The following is a 20536-nucleotide window of genomic DNA, read 5'->3' on the forward strand; positions in this document are numbered from 1 at the left end:
CATTGACTTTCAAGTATAACAAATATGCTTCTGCTTTAATATACATTTAGTGTAGCAATATTAGTTTGCCGTGTATGTATATAGACATGCACACATATGTGTGTGTACATATAAAATAAAATGTTACTTTTCTTTTCATATAGACCTTCAGAGTCTGAGGAAAGAGCTTCCTGCTCGAGCACTCGCATAACCCACACAAGGCCTGGGCTGTCTGTATGTAAGGCCATGGGGGGGTCCAAGCTCCAGTGCTCACAAGGGGGTCATTTGGGGCAGTAGGACTGTGGACAGGGATTCAGCCAGAGAGGTCATGGAAGAACAGGCATGCTAGAGTCTGTCTTGTTCTGGTACAGTATGATCATCTCCACACCTGGTGCCATTGCTGGCCAGTCAGAACGCTTCACTGCATCTGCAGGTAAAAGGGACACCATGCAGTGTTTCTCCTGTGGTGGATGCCTGGGAAACTGGGAAGACGGAGATGACCCTTGGAGGGAGCATGCCAAGTGGTTCCCCAAGTAAGCAGACGAACACTTTATTCTTAATTTTTTTCAGTTTTTTTTTTTTTGGTTTTACGAGACAGGGTTTCTCTGTATTGTTTTGGAGGCTGTAGGTTCAGGCTGGCCTCGAACTCACAGAGATCCGCCTGCCTCTGCCTCCCGAGTGCTGGGATTAAAGGCGTGCGACACCACCGCCCGGCTATTTTTTTTCAGTTTTAATAAATTCTTTAAAGGATTTATTCCTTTTTTATGTATATACCCACATATATATGTATACATACACATGTGCATACATCAATCCATATGTGTGTGTGTGTGTGTGTGTGTGTGTGTGTACCATGGGGTGACTTGTGCCCATGGAGGCCAGAAGAGAGCATAGAACTCCTGGAAATGGAGTTAGAAATGGTTATGACCTGTCACATGGGTTCTGGGAACCCAAATCAGGCCTCTGGATCAGTAGCAATTGATCTTAAGCACTGAGTCATCTCTCCAGCCCTACTTCAGCTAGTTTCAGGTTTTTTGTTTGCTTGTTTATATATTTTATGTCCATTGGTGTTTTGGCTGCATGAAGGTGTCAGATCCCCTGGAACTGGAGTTACAGATAGGTGTGAGCTGCCAGGTGGGTGCTGGGAATTGAACCCTGGTCCTCTGGGAGAGCAGCCGGTACTCTTAACTGCTGAGCCATCTCTCCAGACCCAAGTTTCAGGTTTTTAAAAAGCAAAATAAAAATAAAGACAAAGAAAATACATTATTGGAGTTCTCTCTGAGTTCCCTAGCTTTCTCTTATCCAAATTAGGATAACTCTAGCATTCTTCAAACAAGAAAGGCTTTGTCATCTTGTGAAAAGTTTGAATCACTTGGACTTAAGCAGCGCAGAGGGAGGGGGCCGCTTTTGTTAGCATCTTATATAGATGCTGTGTGTGTGATGCATGTGGTGTGTGTTTATGTGTATAGTATATGTGTGTGCACATGGGTGGGCTTAGGAAGCCATGGCTTGACCTAAGGTGCTTACCCCATCCCTCTTCACCTTATCTTTTTCAGCTTTAATCATTTCGTTTTATTAACATAGTAGCACAATACTCTTTTCTGCATGACCCTCACTACACACACACACATACACACACACACACACACACACACTCCAGACTTTTCTTCCTTCCTTTAATGTTGCTACCCTTTAATACAGTTTCTCATGTTGTGGTGACTCCCAACCATAAAATTCTTTAGTGGCTACTTCATAACTGTAATTTTGTCATTGTTGTGAATTGTGGTGTAAACATCTGTGTTTTGCACTGGCCTCAGGCGACTCAGGGCCGTTTGACCCCTTTGTGGCGTGGACTGCATGGCAATGACTGCGGCTCGACAGAGTTCCGCAGTCCAGCTTCGGGGACCACAACTCTCCAGCACCTTTTTGCGTTTGGGTTTAGTGGTTCTCCCTCTGTGCTGTGGGAGTTCCCTTATGCCTCTTCCACGGGGAAATCTGTGTGGGCTGTGGTGATGTGGTGAGAGATGAAAATGTATACAACGGCAGTCTCTTTAAACAAAATGATTCTTTGGAAAAAATTCCCCACTGCTCTAGAACTATGTAGCATGATAACTCTGCCTACTCCACACACAGGACTCCCCATTGTGTCCCTCTGCATATTACACCAAGAATAGAAAAGTTAAGGATTTGCTAACTGGGTATACCTGGTCCCAGGGATGAAAAACACAATTGAGAGAAACAGTGGGCCCAAATCCAGAGCCTGAGGCCATTAAGAACAAGAGTTCAGTTAATAATACAGTATAGAATAGTGCCCACGATTAATGGCTTACTGGATGTATGGCAAGATGTGGTCTGCCCCACGGGGAGCAGATTGTTAGGAAGTTAGACTGGTTTTTCCCCTCAATATATGTTTTTATTTAAATTATAAATGTGGATGTTTCACATGTCAGTCCCAGCTCCCTCTCCCACCCCTCCCCCTTGTCCCTCCACCAGTCCCCGCAGCCCCCCACCCAATCCCCACATCATTCCCCAGGGAGGGTGAGGCCCTCCTTGGGGGGGGGCATCTCTAAAGTCTGTCATTTCATCCTGGGCAGGACCTAGGCCCTTACCCATGTGTCCAGGCTGAGAGAGCATCCCTCTATTTGGAATGGTCTCCCAAAGCTCATTCATAAACCATGGTAAACACTAATCTACTACCCAAGGCCCCAGAGATATCTGTGGCCTCCTCCCTGGTACTACATTCATTGAGTCTGGGTCAGTCCCCTGTTGGCCTCTCAGCCATCAGTCTGGGATTCAAGAGCTCCCCCTTATCCAGTCAGCTGTCTTTGTGGGTTTCATCATCATGGTCTTGACCCCTTTGCTCATCAATCCTCCATCTCTGTCACTAGGTTTCAGGAGTTCAGTTCAGTGTTTATTGGGAAAAGATATTCACTAACCCCACATCTGACAGAGGACTTATTTCCAAAATTTACAAAGAACCCAAGAAGCAAGTCTCCAAAACACCAAAGGATCCAATTAAAAGGTGGGGTACAGAGCTAAATAGAGAATTCTCAATTGAGAAGTATAAAATGGCTGAGAGACACTTGAGAAAGTGCTCAACATCATTAGCCATTAGGGAAATGCAAATCAAAACAACTCTGAGATATCATCTTACTCCTGTCAGAATGGCTAAAATCAAAAACACCAATGACAGTTTGTGCTGGAGAGGATGTGGAGAAAGGGGAACACTCCTCCACTGCTGATGGGAGTGCCAACTAGTACAGCCACTATGGAAATCAGTAAGGAGATTCCTCAGGAAAATGGGTCTGAGTCTACCACAAGACCCAGCAATTCCACTCTTAGGCATATACCCAAAAGATGCACATTCACACAACAAGGATGTCTGTTCCACTATGTTCATAGAAGTTAGACTGGTTTGATCCCCCTCTCTATATACAGGAATGTACACTGAAGGAATCAGAATTGTATGGTAGAATGGAAAAGGAGTAAGATGTCACGACCGTCCCTCTGGGAGCATTTGAGGGGAACAGATCTGTATTATAAGACCAAGGTACAAAGGAATGCAGTGCTTCTTGTGCTTATGGTACAAATGCTGCAGTATGTCCCTTGAAGAATGAACATTGGTCTTATGGGTTTGTTTCTCAGGACTCAATGTCCGACACCTCCTAACCACAAGGGCTGAGACCATGAGGGAGGGAATTGTAACAGAACACATGGCAGGGTTGCTGAACCTTGGAGAACAATAAGCATTTAGATTCTTGTTAAATGTGTTGCTTTTGCTTCAAGAAAAATGCTGTAATGACATTGATGACCACTTTCTGCTTCCAATATGGTTAAACTATGATGCAATTATACAGTATATGTAAGTGTAGCCTGTTTTCAATACGTGGGCAGCCACCCCGATTCACCCTCAGTTTGTGTTAGACTCCTCCCCTTACCTGTTCCACCCCTCCTCTTTGGGATTTGAACCCCAAGGGAGCTGAACTCGGTTACGTTTTGATTTCTAGAACCACTGGTCTAGAAATGGCATTTGTTGAAAACAGTAAAGAGCAGACCACGTCTACAGTCTATCCTACCCCTAGACCCTGCAGAGCAGGGATTTCTGGGAACCTTTCCAGGGATGCAGTCAGTAGTATGGTTGGCCAGTTGGAGGCGTCTGGTCCCCAAATTCAGATTCCCCACAAACCCAAGGCTCTGAATGTGCTTTTCTTCCTCTCTGCTTTTGACAATCGGAAAGAGAACCTGGGGCCTGAAGTTGGGGGTGGGGGAGTAGTGAGGGAAAATATAATTAAAATACATCCTGTATGTCTTAGGGTTTGTATTGCTGTGAATTGACACCATGGCCACAGCAACTCTTACAAAGGAAAACACTTACTTGGGTGCAGCCTATGATCATCATGGTGTGACATGGTGCATGCAGTTGGACATGGTGCTGGAAAATGATCTGAGAGTCCTTACATCTTGACCTACAGACAACAGGAAGTGGCCTGAACTGGACATAGCTTGAACACAGGAGATCTCAAAGGCTACTCCCACAGTAACACACTTCCTCTAACAAGGCCACATCTCCTAATAGTGCCATCATTCCCCTATATGTTTATGGTGGCACAGTACATTCTAACTACCATAAAATAAAATTAATTTTTTAAAAATAAATTTGCTCAAAAATCATCAACACATTAAAGAAACAAATTATTGTCATACGGGACATACTTATTACAGTATTGGGGAAATGTTCAACTACATTTTTAATTATAGGTGTGAATTTCTTCAAAGTAAGAAGTCCTCAGAGAAAATTGCCCAGTATATTCAAAGCTACAAGGGATTTTTCCATGTAACAGTAATTCACAACAACCAACTTTTCACAAAATCTTTCTATTACTAATACCTGAATCACTAGGGTGAGGTGCTTTTCTCCTTCCATCCCCTGCATCTCACCCAGGGGGTGTGGTTGGGGGCGAGGAATACATTGTCTTACTAAGCTGGAAACACAGTTTGCTTTTCCAGGGCTGGCTTTGGGTTGGCTCTGATTCTGTCCCGAACTTGGACTGAAAATCAGTGGGGAGGAGGCTTCCTCAGGAAAAAAAAAAAGCATGGGCCGGGCGTTGGTGGTGGACACCTTTAATCCCAGCACTTGGGAGGCAAAAGCAGGTGGATCTCTGTGAGTTCGAGGCCAGCCTGGTCTACAGAGCGGGTTCCAGGACAGCCTCCAAAGCAATACAGAGAAACCCTGTCTCGAAAAAAAAAAAAAAAGCATGGTGCAATCTCCCTAGACAGTGTGTTGTTCAAATGCAAAGGCTGCCCGAGTGCATCAATTGCAGGGTGTCTGTGGTATGTAACCTAGTTCTTTTGAGCCGGGTGCTGCTGTGTAAGACCCTGTGGTTTCCATTTGGCTACAGGTAAACACTCACTGTTGCTTTGTGCTGAATAAAATGTATGGGGAGACTTTTCTCAGTCTAGTCTCGGTCCCACTGGGTCTACTCTCTGCCCAACTACATCCTCAGAACCACTATGAAATAACAACTCACAGACTTAACATATATTTATAATTGTTTGGCCATTGGCTTAGGCTTCTTATTGGCTAGCTCTCTCTTACTTATTAACCCATTTCTGTTAATCTGTGTATTATCACATAGCCTTGGCTTACCAGTGATGTCCTGACATCTTGACTCCCCAGTGGCTACATGGTGTCTTTCCTTGTCTTCCTTCTCCCTGCTTCTTTGTTTGGGATTCCTGCCTAGGTAATTCTGCCTGTCCATTGGCTGAAACAGTTTTATTCATCAATCAATAAGAGAAACATATAGTCACAGTATACAGAAGGACATCCCTCACCAATAAAAACATTTCCAAAGCAATAGAAATCTAGCCCAAATTAAAGACCTGTCTCACCAAACAACTCTGCTGCTCTAATAGAATTCCATCTTCAATTTCAGGTCACACATAGGTGTATATTTTATAAATGAATAAGTAACCTGAATTTCTTTCCCTCAGGAAGAACATTTTGTGAATTCCTGGGTCAGAAGAGAATTACCTATGGTGTCAGGTAAAACCTCAGGCCTGTTCCAAAGGCGTTACTTGTTTTTTCTTCATTTACAAGCAATCCCTGCTATCCAACCCCAGGTTTCAGGTCACATTTATTCTTTTTTTTTTTTTTACGAGACAGGGTTTCCTCTGTATTGTTTTGGAGGTCACATTTATTCTTTTAAGATCTTTGCAGATTTATAAGAATTATTATCCTTGAAGCTTTACAAAATTTTCAAAAGTAAAATGTTAATTTATATCTTAATGACTATTTACTTTTATTACAAAATGTCCCATATAATTTTTTAAAGCTATATAGAAACATTTTTGCATTTAAAGGAACTTTTTTTTTTTTTTTTGGTTTTTACAAGACAGGGTTTCTCTGTATTGTTTTGGAGGCTATCGGTCCAGCCCGGCCTCGAACTCACAGAGATCCGCCTGCCTCTGCCTCCCAAGTGCTGGGATTAAAGGCGTGCACCACCACCACCCGACTTAAAGGAACATTTTAAAATAGAGGATATATATATATAAAAACTAGAGGACTGTAAAACATCATGTCAGACTTTACTTGTTAATTCCAAATATGGGAAGAGAAAGACCATGGACCCAAATCATTATGGTTAAATTAAAGCAAGCAATGAATTAAAGCAAGCTTTTTTATTTGTGCATATAAGCTGCCTTCCCCTAAGGCAGGCTTCAAGATGTCAACACTGGCTGAGCAGTGGTGGTTCATGCCTTTAATCCCAGCACTCAGGAGGCAGACACAGGTGGGTAAGTTTGTCCTTGGTGTATCTGACTCAGCCAAGGCTGCTGAGGTTTGCTTGAATTTTTGAATTTTAACCCTTACATTACCAATTTAGCTCAGTGGTAGAACATCTGACTACAGGTATGCTCAGCCCTGAGTTCAGCCATCAGGGTGGGACATAGAGCACAGAGAATACTGAGCAGGGTGATGACAACAATGGCATGCCAAGAATCCTGAAGTCCACTGACTGTGGTAGACCATACCTATAATCTCAGCACTTGAGAGATGGGGACAGGAATTCAAGGGCAGCCTAGATTATGATACCGAGTTAGAGGCCACCCGAAATTACATGAGATCCTGTTTTAAAAACAAAACAAAGAGAAAATGCAAAATGTACCCTGAGGTTGGTGCCAGGTGTGGTGGGCCATGGCTGTAATCCCACTACTCAGAAGTTTTGAAGCAGAATGATCGCAAGCTCAAGGTCAACTTGGGCTCCATAGCAAAATGCTGTCTCAAAAAATAAACCAGACCAGAACTTCCTTTGGGCTTGAATAATTTTCTAAAAATGACAAGCAGAAAGGAGACAAAGAAATGTCCAGTGTTTGTTCACAGGCCTATCAGAAAGCATGTGGTTGTTTTTTGGCTATAATAATGAGACTACAAAAAGGCAATATTGCAGAGTTTAGGAAGAATGTCACCATGGAAGTGTCTACAGTGTTACCCAGCATGCTTTTGGCACTGCTATAAGTCAGCAAGTTAAGGGCAAGATTTTTGCCAAGAGAATTAATATATGCATTGAGCATATTAAACGCTGTAAGTGTGGGCGGGGGGGGGATATTGCTATCTGTAAAGTGTTTGCCTCCATGCGCATGTGCCCACAGGTACCTGCTCACATATGAATACACACAGAGAGAACTGTAAGCCCTGCAGGTAGGTAAAGGAAATGATCAGACAGAGTGATGGCAAAGAGAAACAGTAGTTCTGGCCTGCTCCTCCCAGAGAAGCACATTGTGAGAGCACTAAGGAAAGTCCAAGTGGCCCGAGCCTATGCCCTACTAAACAACATCTTAACAGAAGTCAAAAGTAAAATAAAAGATCCCTAAACTGTAAAAGCCTTCTTAATTAAATCAAAGGGTGATGCACTCTCCCCCAAAGAAATATGTAAATCAGCAAAAACCACAACAACAAAACCTCAATCCTAGGATAAGTGTGAACACAGGCAAGCTTTCATGTTGAGGAACCTGTGAGAACCAAGGTGAGGGCAATTTAATTTTCAAGTCCTCCATGCTCTTACCCAGGGAGCCTTCTCCCCAGCTCCCTAATATCTCTGCAACCAGAACTTACATGGCCATACTTACCTTTAAGGATTGCTGAGCAATCTGAATTATTTCCCTCGGGAAGCAATATGCCCAGTTGAAGAGTTGGGGTCCCAGGGACTGGGGAGATAGCTCCCTCTAGACCTCTTCTCCACATTCCATACGACCTGCAAGCTCCAGGCCCTAGTAGCCGTGGCCAGACAGTCCAGTTGAACTGTACAGTGCTTTCTTGGTCCATGAGTGGAAGATGCTGGATCCTGCATTTCCAGCTTGATCCTTTGACTCAGGCAAATTAGAATACTTTCCACTGAATACAGTCTTATAAGCGGCATGCTTCCATTTCCAGCGGAGTACACCTGGCAATAATAAGAGACAAGTAATTCTTTATTATTTCACCAACGCAAAGGCTCCTGTATGCTTCTGTGTTTCTCACACAATCTTCAAATATTTTCTTTCTGGTTTAGTCATTAAGCAATTTCTTATTGGTTGCCTACATCTGTGAATGTCCAGTATGTCATTCATGCCCAGATCAGACAAAAATCTCTGCTCTCACAGAGCTCTGTTCCACATTCTGATGGCAAATCTTTCAGGATGATGGGTTTGGAAGAAGAGTGTTCATCAAGGCACAGGAACATTTAATGACTGTTGTCAACCACCCCACTGAAGGACCAAGAGTCCTGTGTGAACTGTTGCCCCCTGGTGCGTGACTTTGCCACACAATCCAATTGCAGATGCAAGCAGGATTTCACTGGTGAAGTCTGGAGTTATTATCTGCTTGTGAGTTGACAGCTGTATGTGCTGTTGAACTGACCATATTCTCTAATTCTAGGCAAAAGTGACACTGTCCAGTGTTTTTCCTGTGGAGGATGTATGTGCAATTGGGAGGAAGGTGACGACCCACCAGAAGAACACACCAAGTTTTTCCCCAAGTAAGCAGGACGGATTCTCTTGACTTTTAATGTACTCCAACAGTTATTCCCTCACTGCCCACGTTTTACCTGTAGATAGTCTCTGGGCACTCCTGTGCTTCCCATTGTGAATGATACATCCTTCTATCTTCATCTCATTCCTCCTAGGACACCCTACCTGTCTAGCTTTTCTCTCATCATCATTAGATCTTGGTTTTGTCTGGGTCAATACACACACTTTTAAAGTCAGGATCTCCCTATATAGCCCAGACTCTCTATGTAGCTAAGTAGCTCGAGCTATACTTGACTCCTGGACTTCCTGCCCTAGCCACCAAATGCTGGGTCTAGAGTTGTCCACGATTATGCCAGCAATTTCAGGCCTTTTGGATTCCTTTTCTTTGCAAACTATTTTTCTTCCTCCTCCTCTTCTTCATCTAGAATCCTTCAGTGTTTTCTGCTTCTGTTGTTTAAAATTAGACAAGAGATTTCTCTTTTGTGGTTTTCTTTTTCCAGTGCTAGGTATTGAATCCATAGCCTGGGGATGGTAGTGAAGTTCTTTCTCATTGAGTGATACTCTCATCCTCTTTTCTGTGAGCTTTCCAACTCCTTTTAATTAGGTTTCTGCCCATTAAATCTCTAGAAATGTTCAATTGAAAGGAAAATATTTTTGTTTTTATTAAGTAATTAGTAATAAAATTTCAGCTGTAAATATCAGTATGGGCAGAATGAGCAGTGAATATTTCGGCTGGGCACAGTCATGCACACCTATAATCCCAGTTTTTGGGAGGCTGAGGCAAGAAGACTTTGTTTTTTCTTTAAACTGTGGAATGTTTTGTTTTAATTTTTCAGATTTTTGCATTTATTTTATGTGGATCGTGTTGTGACTGAATGTATGTGATGTATGTATTTAATAAGATTGAGTTTTAAATGAATATGTTTTAAAACACAGCAGTTATAAGTAAGAAAGAAAAGCACAATTAAAGATGCCTTTTAGTCCGACCTTCCTTTGAAGGCTTGAGAAACTGCCTCTGTATTGAAATTTTTTGAGTCTTGTTTGTTTGCACAGCTCTATCCTATGTGTTGTAATTTATGGAAAGCAGCATGACAGAGAAAGATACCATGCAATAGAGTTCAGACAGAGGGGTATTTTATTAGGGGAAAGGGATCATAAAAAAATGGGGAAAGGGGATGGGGGAGACTGGCCTCTGGAGACAGGAGCAGCAGGAGAGAAGAGAGAGGAGAGAGAGGCAGAGGGTGAGAGTCAAAGGGATGAAGAGAGGAGAAAGAGAGAGGAAGAGAGGAGCAGCCAGAGAGAGGGGGAGAAAGAGAGAGAAGGATGAGAAGTGAGCAGGGCCCTTTTAAAAGAGAACATAGTGATTGTAGACAGGAGCTACCCTTAGTGCCTGCAGCTGAGGATGTATCCTGTCAGAACCCCAAGGGCAGGTCAGTACAGATGCCTGAAATGCTAACACTATGTGCATCCAATGTATACCTAATAGTATATCAAATTATTTTGGCTTTAGAAGAGCTTAAGCCTAATTTGTCTAACTTTAAAGTAATCTAACGTTATAAATAATCGTCTGATCTTGAGACAGAATGGTGACAAAATGGCAAATCTTTAAAAGTGTTCTTTACCTTTGTGTTTAGATAAGTGGAGGGGGCATGCTTGTGGAGCACATGTGGACATGTTGTCAGAGAGGGTTCAGTCCTTCACACTGCATATCCCAGAGACCTGGCAGCTAGGACTTTACCCACCTACCCATTTTGCTAGTCCCCAAATATTTTAAAAATGTTTTATAGAAGATATGAGTAATTTGTAATGATGGGTTTCTTTTATAATTTCTTTTTTATTTAAATTTTTTCATTTTACACACAAACCTCAATTCCCCCTCCTTCACCTTCTCCTGCCCCCACCTCCTCCCTATCCCACCCCCCCATCCACTCCTCACAGGGTATAAGGCCTCCCTTGGGAAGCATACTAAGTCTGACATGCCAAGTTGAGGCAGAACCAAACCCCTTCCCCCTGTATCAAGACTGAGCAAGGTATCCCAGTAAAGGAAATGGACTCCAAAAAAGCTAGTTCATGCACCTAGCATGAGTCCTGGTCCCGTTGCCAGTGGTTTCCCCAACAGATCAAGCCACATAACTGTCACCCACATTCAGAGGGTCTAGTTTGGTCCCATGCATGTTCCAAGCTGTCAGTCCAGAGTCTGTGAGCTCCCGCTAGCTCAGTTCAGCTGTCTCTGTGGTTTTCCTACCATGATCTTGACCCCGCCCCGCCCCCCCATATAATCCTTCCTCACTCTCTCCAACTGAACTCCAGGAGCTCAGCCCAGTGCTTAGGTGTGGCTCTCTGCATCTGCTTCCAACAGTTACTGGATGAAGTTCTATGATGATAATTAGGGCAGTCACCAATCCGATTACAGGAGAAGTTCAGGCACCCTCTCCACTATTGCTAGGAGTCTTAGCTGGGGTCATCCCTATGGATTCTTGGGAATTTCCCTAGTACCAGGTTTCTCCCTAATCCCATAATGGCCCCCTCTATCAAGCTATCTCTTTCATTGCTCTTCTTCTCTGTCCCTCCCAAAACTTGGCCATCTCAATCCCTCATGTTCCCATCCCCCATCCCCTCACTCCCATTTTTCCCAGGAGATCTTAACTATTTCCCCTTCCTGGGGCCCTCCGTGTGTGTCCCTCTTAGGATTCTCCTTTTTACTTAGGTTCTCTGGGTTGCAGGTTGTAGCCTGGTCATCCTTTGCTTTATGGCGTTTTTTTTTTTATACACGTATACAGTGTAGTTCAGTAATGCCATTCCACTGCCCCCTCGTGCCTCTTAGAGTCTTGTGTCTAAAAATAGCAGGGCTATGTAGTGGCATCTGGCCTTGCCAGTGTGTTTGTGTTAGTGAGACTCTTAATCTTAGGGTCGTGGGTTCCTGCCCCACATTGGGGGCCAATTGAAGGCTTGGTAGTAATACGTTCACTAGACCCAAGGGGAATGGTAAATGGGTGTTTTATTGGGGAACATTTTACACAAATAATAATAAAGAACCACTTCAACATTTCTGCTCCAGAAGATGCAGTCTCAGCCCTTCAGATCTGCTCCAAGACCCAAGAGAGAGTGAGGGAGAGCCAGCCCCACGCTTCCTGGTCTTCCAGTTCCATTCACACCTGAAGCCACGCCCAAAAGGGTGTGGCCACTAGCACAAATACACTACTAGAAAGGCTAGATACCACTACAGGGCTGCTATAAGCTTAAATATGTAATAACATTTGCACCAGGCAGAGATGATGCACACCTTTAATCCCAGCTCTCGGGAGGCAGAGGCAGGCAGATCTTTGTGAGTTAAAGACTAGCCTGGTACAGAGCAGCTTCTAGGACAGGTTCAAAGATACACAGAGAAACTCCGTCTCAAAACCACCACCCATAAAGAATACTTTCCCCTAATTTTGAGGTTAGAAAATACTTGGCAACAATGGTAGGTCACTTTTACTTAATTTTTTTCTTGTAATTTTATGTAGTAGGGAATAACACAAGGGCTTCTTACTCTTAGGATGACGAATTAGGGTGGAAGCCACTTTTATTTGAAACTTGTCCTAGACTCTATCAACTCCTGTTATGTGGCCTTCTAGTCGGCTACCTCTTGGTTGTTGTTGCTTTTAATTACAGACAGATCTACATTTAAGGCAATAGTAATAATAAAGGCCATGTGGACGTAATACTAAAGTCAAGAAATCAAACCCTCCCAATGCCTCAGAAGTCCCGCATGCCGGTCCCAAGTCTGAGTTGCCCTTCCCAGCCAGAGGCAAACATCATATTGATTGTCACAGCCAGCTCCATCTGTTACCTTGGCACAAGCCTAGAGTTATCTGGCAAGAGGGACCCTTAACTGAAAGATTGCCCAGATCAGATATGCCCGTGGCCCTGTCTGTGTGGCATTTTCTAAATTGCTAATTGGTGTGCGAGGGGTAGATCCAGCCCACTGTGGGTGGTACCATACCTGGGCAGGGGGGTCTGGGCTGTATAAGAAACTTAGCTGAGCGAGTAGTGGGGAGCAAGCCAGTGAGCAGCACTGCTCCGTGGTCTCTGCTTCAGTTCTTGCCTCAAGGTCATCCATGTAGCTGCCATGAGCTCCTCCCTGGCTTCCCTCTCTCCTCCTCAAGTTGCTTTTGGTTTTTCATCACAGCCAACAGGAAGGCTGACCAGGGCGTTGATTCTCAGTTCCTTGTTCTTTTGCTTCTCGGTGTGATTTTTACCCACAGCGTATAGCTTACCCACGAACGTGTTTAGCTCTCTTACTCTTTGATTATTGTTTCTCTGGACTGTGTTCTGTTTTGGTTCTTTTTCGTGTATGTGTGTGTGTGTGTGTGTGAGAGAGAGAGAGAGAGAGAGAGAGAGAGAGAGAGAGAGAGAGAGAGAGAGAGAGAGAGAAAGAGAGAGAGAGTGTGTGTGTGTGTGTGTGTGTAATGAGTCAAGGGTGTTGTGCATGCTAAGTATATACTTAAGTACTGGGCTACTATACTATAAAACCTACCTTTGCCATTCTCCCGACCCCCAGGTCCTTTGGATGAACCCCTGTGGGAGGGAAATGCTTCTACTATTGAGCTACATCTTCAGCCCTGAGTTTTGAGACAGGCTCTCACTATGAACTCATGACCCTTCTGTCTCCAGTTTGTTGGGTGCTAAGATAACAGACAAGCATGACTCTGCCCAGTTTACCTGTTCTTTTTTCCTTTTCCTTTTTTGGGCAGCAGCAGGGCAAGGTGTGTGTGTGGATGTTTGAGTGACTGGCTGGGTGTCTCAATCATCCCTACTGAGCTCAGACTCAGGGCACAGGGATGATTGCCTGACAGACATGATCCTCTTGCCTCCACCTCCCAAGACCTGGATCATGACATGCTCCAACAGATTCAGTTTTCCACTGTTTGTTTGTTTGAGTTTTGAAAGTGTCCTCGAAGTTGTTTAGACAGACCATAGCAAGATGCAAAGTGATGACTGGCAATATCAATAGTCTGTCTGCCAGGCATCTCATGGTACCTTGAAAGTAACTTACAGGACACCCCTGCACTTTCCATTGCTAATGGGGAGATGGAAGAACTTAAACCCAGACACTAAGGAGGGAAGAATCTTGAAGCTCACAACTACTCCTACTGAAGAAAATGAGTGACTATGGAATACTCAGCCTTAAATTAGACATGCGCATCATACCCATCCCCAGACTGAGGAAATGTCAGGATGAAGGAATAGGAAGACTGTGAGAACCAGGCATTGAGGAAATTATGTCTTCTGGACATGCCAGGGCCCTTGGAGGCATGAATTCGTAGCAGCTGCAGATGCTTACACAAGACCTTACTTAAGTCCAGTTCATTCAAAGCCCCGCCCTACTTGAGGAGCTGGTGGCAGTTCATGGTGGCCGAGGGAAGGAGAATCAAGTTCCTTTCGGAAGGTGGGCTCTGGTAAGTTACCCCTAAGCCTGTGCATATATGACGACACAGTTGATTAAACAGTTGACTGAACACAGTTAATTAAAAAGAGGACACGAAGTTGCGTAGGTTCTGAGAAGAATTGGGGGGATGAAGTAGATATGAACGAAAAATATGGTATACATATATGGAACTCTCAGAGAATAAGGAAAACATCCTAGACAGTGACGTAGAAAGCTCTGTTACTCCTATCAGTACTTACAAGAGACCCATGACTTTCCAGTAAGGAGAAAAAATGACATGGAGTTCTCAGCCCCAAATGGACATTTATATCACCCTCCCTCCCCACTAAGGCTTAGGAAACACTGTAGAAGAGGGGACGAAAGGATTAAAGAGCCAGAAGTTGAGGGGGTTTGTTGGAAAACAGTGTCTTATGGAATTCATGAACTCACTGGTGCTGAGATCATCTATACAAGGCATTCACAAGATCAAGACAGTCCCAGTGCTACCCCAAACTGAGGGCGACTTGAATGCTCAACTTGATAAGAGGGAAACAAACACACAGGTTGTGGCTGAGGTCTCCGTCAGATTCCTGGGTCTGGGTGACGTGGGGGCAAGAGAGGCCAAATGGAAGACACTTGGCAGGATGCTGCACTTCTTCCGTTGGGAACCATGCAGTTGTCTGTGCTGTGGTGTTGCTTGCCTGTTTGTGGTGCTCTGATAAGCGGAAGCATAGTGCATGGTTCTTCTGTGGTTGACTTGTTTAGTCCCACTTTGCTTCTCAGACTGACTGACAACTCTGAATACATAATCAATTCACCTGTTCTGACTGGTATCTAATATATAGTTTAATAAACACATAATAGCATCTATGCAATTGACTCAGCATTAGGGTCAATATTAGAGTACTGTATACTCATATAACTCTCTGAGTATTTTTTATAAATGTTTATTTAAATTAGAAACAATGTTATTTACATATCAATCCCAGTTCCCTCTCCCTCCCATGCCTCTCACTGATTCCCCCATCCCATCCCCCATCCACTTCCCAGGGAGGGTGAGGCCTTGCATTGGAGATCATCAAAGTCTGTCACATCTTTCATGGCAGAGCCTAGGCCCTCCCCCATGTATCTAGACTGAGAAAGTATCCTTCAGTAGGGAACAGGCTCCCAAAGTCCATTAGTGCACTAGGGATAAACACTAGTTCCACTGCCAGAGGCCCCATAGACTACCCAAGCTTCCTAACTGTCACCCACATCCAGGGGACCTGGTTCTGTGCTATGCTGGTTTCCAAGCTGTCAGACTGGGGTCTGTGAGCTCCCACTTGCTCAGGTCAGCTGTTTCTGTGGGTTCTCCCAGCATAGTCTTGACCCCTTTGCTCATCACTTCTTCCCTCTCTACGACTGGATTCCAGGAGTTTGACTCAGTGCTTAGCTGTGGGTCTCTGCTTTGGCTTCCATCAGCTAATGAATGGAGGCTCTATGATGGCATATAAGGTAGTCATCAATCTTGTTATTGGAGAAGGGCATGTAAGGTTGCCTCTCCACTATTGATTAGATTCTTAATTAGGGTCATCCTTGTGGATCTCCGGATAGTTCCCTAGTTCCAGATTTCTCTTTAAAACTATGATGACTGTCTCTATTAAGGTATCTCTTTTCTTGCTCTCCTCTATTCTTCCCCTGACTCAATCTTCCTGATTCCTCATGTTCTCCCCCACTCTTTTCTACTCCTCTTTCTCCTATCTCCCCACCCACCATGCTCCCAGTTTTCTCTGGAGCTCTTGTCCCTTTCCCCTTCTTCGAAGGACCATGTATGTCTCTCTTAGGGTCCTCCTTGTTTCCTAGCTTCTATGGCAGTGTGGATTGTAGGCTGGTAGTCCTTTGCTCTATGTCTAAAATCCATATATGAGAAAGTACATACCATGTTTGTCTTTCTGTGACTGGGTTACCTCACTCAAGATGGTTTCGTCTAGTTCCATCCATTTGCCTGTGACTTTCAAGATTACATTGTTTTTTTTTACTGAGTATTATTCCATTGTGTAAATGTACCACATTTTCTGCATCCATTCTTCAGTTGAGGGGCATCTAGGTTGCTTCCAGGTTCTGGCTATTACAAATAATGCTGCTATGAACATAGTTGAACAGATGTCCTTATTGTATGAATGTGCATCCTTTGTATATATGCCTAATAGTAGAATTGTTGCATATTAAGGTAGACTGATTCCAATTTTCCTGAGGAACAGCCATACTGATTTCCAAAGTGGCTGTACGAGTTTGCACTCCCACAATCAATGGAGGAGTGTTCCCCTTTCTCCACATCCTTTCCAGTATAAGCTGTCATTGGTGTTTTTGATTTTAGTAATTCTGACAGGTGTAAGATGGTATCTCAGAGTTATTTTGATTTATATTTTCCTGATGGCTAAGCATGTTGAGCAATTTCTTAAGTGTCTTTCAGCCATTTTAGATTCCTCTATTGCAAATTCTGTATTTAGTTCTATACCCCACTTTTTTTTTGGTTTTTACGAGACAGGGTTTCTCTGTATTGTTTTGGAGGCTGTCGGTCCAGCCCAGCCTCGAACTCACAGAGATCCGCCTGCCTCTGCCTCCCGAGTGCTGGGATTAAAGGCGTGTGCCACCACCGCCCGGCTATACCCCACTTTTTAATTGGATTATTTGGTGTTTTGGTGACTAGCTTCTTGAGTTCTTTGTATATTTTGGAGATCAGCCCTCTGTCAGATATGGAGTTGGTGAAGATCTTTTCCCATTCTGTGGGCTGCTGTTTTGTCTTGTTGACTGTGTCCTTTGCCTTACAGAAGCTTCTCAGTTTCAGGAGGTCCCATTTATTAATTGTTGATCTCAGTGTCTGTGCTGCTGGCATTATGTTCGGGAAGCAGTCTCCTGTTCCTATTTGTTTGAGGATACCTCCCACTTTCTCTCCTAAGAGGTTCAGTGTGGCTGGATTTTTGTTGAGGTCTTTGATCCATTTGGACTTAAGTTTTGTACATAGCGATAGACATGAATCTATCTGCAGTCTTCTACATGTTAGCATCCAGTTATGCCAGCACCATTTGTTGAAGATGCTTATTTTTTTCTATTGTATAATTTTTGCTTCTTTGTCAAAATCAGGTGTTTATAGGTGTGTGGATTAATATCAGAGTTTTCTATTCGATTCCATTTGTCTGCCTGCTGTTTTTGTGCCAAAACCAAGCTGTTTTCATTACTATAGCTCTATAGTAGAGCTTGCCATCTGCCACAGTTTTTCAGTCCCTTGTACTGTAACATGTCGCACAGCCATGCCCTGTCTTGACATGAGTCCTCCTGTGAGACCAGAAGAGAAATTCACATTGCCCTGAGAGCCAAAGCTGTCTGTGCTAACTTCCTGGCTTCTGCTTCCTCCAAAGTGCTTGGAGCTTGGCTGGGTGGTTCCCTATCAACCAAGCAGTAGTTTGGTGCTTTCCAGGAATGGTCTCTATAACATCATGTAGAGCTTTTGTTGCGTTGGGTGTGGGAGTAGTATCAATAACTTGTCACCATTATTGAAGTCCTTAGGATTTTGTTTTCATAAATGTTTTTTTTTCTAGCCACAAGAGCAACCAGTAGAAGTTTCCAGAAACTCGAGACCTTAGATCTTTCAACGAATCACAAGATCACAGAGGAAGGGTACAGAAATTTCTTTCAAGCCCTGGACAACCTGCCAAACTTGCAAGTTCTCAACATGTGCAGGAGTATCCCAGAACGTATCCAAGTTCAGGCCACCACTGTCAAGGCTCTGAGTCAGTGTGTGTCCCGACTGCCCAGCCTCACCAGGCTTGAGATTCTCAGTTGGCTCCTGGATGAAGAGGACATGAAAGTGATTAATGCTGTGAAGGCAAGGCACCCTCAGTCCAAACGCTTGATGGTCTCCTGGAAATGGATGGTGCCCTTCTCTCCTGTCTTTCAGAAGTAACAGATGCAGCAGCTGAAGGCCATTGACAGTTCTAGAACCTCAATTTTCCAACACATTTTGGTCTACAAGGGTGTCACACAATCTCAGAATTTAGGATATTGAGGCAGGAGATACCAGCTTGGAGCATATAGTAAAACTATGCCTCCAAACCTACCCCAAACCCAAAAAGTTTTTCTAATAATTGCATATGCAAGACTATTTATTAACCATGGAATATTGGTAATTTTTTCTTTTGTTTTAATTTTGTATGGGTGGGTGTTTTGCCTGCATTTATGTCTGTGCACTACATTGGTGTCTGATGTCTGCAGAGATCAGAAAACTGTGTTGAATCCCCTGGAGTCTGGAGGTTTAGGTGGTTGAAGTCTCTATTTGGGTGCCAGGAACTGTACCTTTGTCTTATGAAAGCAACAAGTTCTCTTAATCCTGAGCCATCTCTCCAGCCCAAGGCTGATAATTTTTTAAAAGTCTTGCATGGCCATCACTGAACTTATGAGCTATGACAAGCAGTCCTTGGCAGGTCCTCCTGTCTAAAGATAGTCATGGTCACATCTAGAATCTTCCATTGCCAACGTCAACAGCAAGGGGCAGGGAAAGGAACTTTGATCTGTGTAAAATCCATTACATGGAAGGCATGTTTGATGGAGGTAGGAAATGGTCAGTTTAAGGATGAATCAATCCCACCCACGATGAAGCAGGAGTTGACTTTGCCACAGGATGCAGATGACTCTTTCCAGGGCTTTTGTGCATTCACCAGCCTTGGCATGGCCATGCTTGCTTTCACCAACCCGTATCCATTGCCAAAGTAAGGAAGACATTGGGCTTAGAGAAAAGTGCTTTCGTTCCAGAGACTTTTGAGAGCTTTGCATGTGATGTTATAGTCTCACGATTTTCCTAGGAGTCCTCGGTACTCTGTATATATAATCCTATCTAGTGAGGACTTCTAGAAATTTTCATGTGGTGGTTTGAATAGGAATGGCCCCCATAGGGTCATATGGTTGAATGTTTGGTCATTAGGGTGTGACACTACTAGGAGGTGTGGCCTTGTTAGAGGAAGTGTGTTACTAGGGGTGGGCTTTGGGGTTTCAAATTTAACTCAATAGAGTTCCACACTACAGCTTCCATGATGAGATTCTTCTCCCCTCTTTTTTTTGTTTGGTTTTTGGTTTTTCTTTAAAAAATTTTTTGGGGGGTGATCAGGATACATGATGCTATATCCACAGAGAATCGATAAAAGTTGAGAATTAAAGGATTTTTAAGAAGCCAGTAAAATAAAAACCAGCCAAGAAATAAATAAGATGCACAAGCAATGCAATGGCAGCAGTGATTTACAACTCCAGCATCTATGTTAACATTACTAAAGGAAAACATACGGTTCTCCAGCATCTATGTTAACATTACTAAAGGAAAACATACGGTTCTCCAGCATCTATGTTAACATTACTAAAGGAAAACATATGAGAAAACCAGAAAACAGATTTTATTGAAAGAGTTCTTCACACACACTGCTAAGTGTTCTTCCTTTCGTGCTTACATCCTCTCCCCCAAGCTTTTGCCCCCTCCACCCCACAAGAACGGCTGTTTTAGCATCACCAGCGACCCCCACACTGGTACATTCAGTGACTGCGTTGACGCTTTCGTCTTGTTCTGTTACCAGCATCTGACTACTGATAGGCTCATCACAGGCCTCTAGGAAACACCTGCTTCATCTGCCCTTAGGGCATCACTGCTGGTCTCCTCCTCAGGGAGCTGCAGCTGTTTCTCTTCTATCCAGTGGGGGATCTGAGTTCTGCTGACTGGTAAGTGCACTCCCTGGAACACCCCATCCAGCTGATGGCTTTAAGTCCTCAGTCTTCTCCTCCCCATTTCCAACTGTAACTAAGACAGCCCCTGAGCCCCATTCATATCCAACTCATCCTAATGGGCAGTTCCATTTTCACATCCCCAAAATCTTGCTTGTTATTTCCTCCTCCACAAAAGCATTCCTGGGGGCTGGTAAGGAGGCTCATTGGTTCTGGTGGCTTGAATAAGAATATCTCCCATAAGCTCATGCATTAAAGACTTCTCCCCAGTTGTCAGTGCTGTTTGTGGGGGCTTGGGAGGTATGGCCTTGCTGGAGGAAGTGCGCCACTGAGGAAGGACTTTGAGAACTGAAGGCCTACCCCTATTCCTGATTTGCTCTCTCTGCTTCAAGTGTGTGGTTC

At 43.8% G+C, this 20536-nt stretch overlaps 1 long non-coding RNA gene across 1 annotated transcript; it reads left to right on the plus strand.

Moving 5' to 3' along the window:
• Positions 1-391: 391 nt before the first annotated feature.
• Positions 392-18549, plus strand: LOC121133104. Its single transcript, XR_005869835.1, has 4 exons — positions 392-512; positions 5971-6022; positions 8891-8990; positions 17971-18549. It is a non-coding gene; the product is annotated as an uncharacterized LOC121133104 (long non-coding RNA).
• The last annotated feature ends 1987 nt before the right edge of the window (positions 18550-20536 follow it).

The sequence above is a fragment of the Mesocricetus auratus genome, unplaced genomic scaffold, assembly GCF_017639785.1.
Source record: "Mesocricetus auratus isolate SY011 unplaced genomic scaffold, BCM_Maur_2.0 Super-Scaffold_100020, whole genome shotgun sequence".
Taxonomy (NCBI): Eukaryota; Metazoa; Chordata; class Mammalia; order Rodentia; family Cricetidae; genus Mesocricetus; species Mesocricetus auratus.